Genomic DNA, 2,527 nt, shown 5'->3' on the forward strand with positions numbered 1-2,527 from the left:
ACTGTGGGTAGGGGATGTAGGTTCACTAGGGTATGAAGACAGATCAGTGGTTAGGACCAGCCACTATCTACTCCAGGGTGAGGGGAGGGTCGACAAGAGGAGGGGACCCGTTTGAGCTTTTGAACTTTGAACTGTGAACTTCAACCCCTAGCCTCAGTAGCAGGGAGCACTGAGAGGCTTCCACTCCTTCTCTGTTTATATCTATATCAGTTCTTAGGGGTTTTGTAAAATCCCCAGGTTTTTCCCAGAATTCCTGATTGGTTGGTTGGGCTCCGGATTCACTCTTGATTCCAGGAATCTTCCAACCAGGATTTCTGGAAAACGTGAGAATGTGCAGTGGGGGGGGGGGTTGACCAGAATTTTCCAACCCTACCGGTTATATTTAACTGAACAGGTTGACCCAACCCTGCCTTAACTCCTGATCTAGGATCAGTTTTGCCTTCTGACCTCTATTGGTAAAGGTAAGAGAGGACAGTCAGAAGACCTTAGGGGGTTGCACAATTCTGGCAACCTTCCCCCCCAAAAAATTCCCAGGTTTTCCAGAATCCCCAGTGGGAGGAATCTAGGATTTATGGGAAAGTTACAGGGATATTTTAAACCACAAGGACAGCTGATCTTAGATTTTGTGGTTAGGAGGTTAACTTTAACCTGGAGTATATTTAACTCTTAGATGGTAAATGTTAGATAATTGGTGCTTCCTTCTTCTCTTTTACTTCCTCATACCAGTCTGTCACTTCCTGTCCTTCTTCTCTTTACTCCCTCATACCAGTTTGTCACTTCCTGTCCTTCTTCTCTTTACTCTCTCATACCAGTCTGTCACTTCCGGGGTTTCTCCTTTTTCACCTGAAACTCTTTAAAAAAATAACATGTCTGTCACTTCCTGTCCTTCTCACCAGTCTGTCACTTCCTGTCCTTCTTCTCACCAGTCTGTCACTTCCTGTCCTTCTCATCTTTTTACCTGAAACTCTTTAAAAAAAAAACATATGTTGTCTGTACATTCCTGTCCTTCTTCTCCCCAGTCTGTCACTTCCCATCCTCACCCCCCTCCTTTCTGTCCCTAAAAAAACCACCTCACCCCCTCCTCACCCTCTGTCCCTCCTCCCTTCTCCCTTTCCTCCCCCTCTGTCCCTCCCTCACCCCTCCTCACCCCTCCTCACCCTCTGTCTCTCCTCCCTGGTCCTCACCCCTCCTCACCCTCTGTCTCTCCTCCCTCCCCCCTCCTCATATCTCTGTCCCTGGTTCCTCACCCCTCCTCACCCCTCCTCACCCTCTGTCCCTCCTACCTCACCCCTCCTCACCCTCTGTCTCTCCTACCTCACCCCTCCTCACTCTCTGTCTCTCCTACCTCACCCTTCCTCACCCTCTGTCCCTCCTCCCCCTCCCTCACCCTCTGTCTCTCCTACCTCACCCCTCCTCACCCTCTGTCTCTCCTACCTCACCCCTCCTCACCCTCTGTCCCTCCTCCCTTCTCCCTCACCCCTCCTCACCCCTCCTCATCCTCTGTCTCTCCTACCTCACAACTCCTCATCCTCTGTCCCTCCTACCTCACCCCTCCTCACCCTCTGTCTCTCCTACCTCACCATTCATCACCCTCTGTCCCTTCTCCCTCACCCCTCCTCACCCGTCCTCACCCTCTTTCCCTTCTCCCTCACCCCTCCTCCCTCACCCGTCCTCACCCTCCTCACCCTCTGTCCCTTCTCCCTCACCCCTCCTCCTTCACCCCTCCTCACCCTCTGTCCCTGCTCCCTCACCCCTCCACACCCCTCCTCACCCTCTGTCCCTCCTACCTCACCCCTCCTCACCCTCTGTCCATGCTCCCTCACCCCTCCTCCCCCATTCCAAGAGCAGTTCAGTTCATCTAGCGACTCCTCATCCGTCATACATGTTACATACTGTACCTGACATCATACATGTTACATACTGTACCTGACATGTTACATACTGTACCTGACATGTTACATACTGTACCTGACATGTTACATACTGTACCTGACATGTTACATACTGTACCTGACATCATACATACTGTACCTGACATGTTACATACTGTACCTGACATCATACATACTGTACCTGACATGTTACATACTGTACCTGACATGTTACATACTGTACCTGACATCATACATGTTACATACTGTACCTGACATCATACATGTAGAAAGACACAAACTAACAAGTTACATACTGTACCTGACAGATAATGTTACATAGAGGACCTGACATCATAGATAGAGGACCTGACATAAGGTTACATACTGTACCTGACATGTTACATACTGTACCTGACATCATACATGTTACATACTGTACCTGACATCATACATGTAGAAAGACAGGGGGAAGATAAGGAGAGAGAGAGAGAGAGAGATAAGGAGAGAGAGAGGGGGAGAGAAGAGAGGAGAGAGAGAGGAGGGGGAGAGATAAGGAGAAGAGAGAGGAGGGGGAGAGATAAGGAGAGAGAGAGGAGGGTGAGAGATAAGGAGAGAGAGAGGAGGGGGTGAGATAAGAGAGAGAGAGGAGGGGG

General features: G+C 49.9%; 1 long non-coding RNA gene across 1 annotated transcript; it reads right to left on the minus strand.

The window, feature by feature from the left end:
* Positions 1–1,889: 1,889 nt before the first annotated feature.
* LOC127927644 (uncharacterized) lies at positions 1,890–2,327 on the minus strand. Its single transcript, XR_008128274.1, has 3 exons — positions 2,286–2,327; positions 2,095–2,143; positions 1,890–2,031 (listed from the first exon to the last, which is right to left on the minus strand). It is a non-coding gene; the product is annotated as an uncharacterized LOC127927644 (long non-coding RNA).
* Positions 2,328–2,527: the final 200 nt, after the last annotated feature.

Source organism: Oncorhynchus keta, unplaced genomic scaffold (assembly GCF_023373465.1).
Source record: "Oncorhynchus keta strain PuntledgeMale-10-30-2019 unplaced genomic scaffold, Oket_V2 Un_scaffold_16189_pilon_pilon, whole genome shotgun sequence".
Lineage (NCBI taxonomy): Eukaryota > Metazoa > Chordata > Actinopteri > Salmoniformes > Salmonidae > Oncorhynchus > Oncorhynchus keta.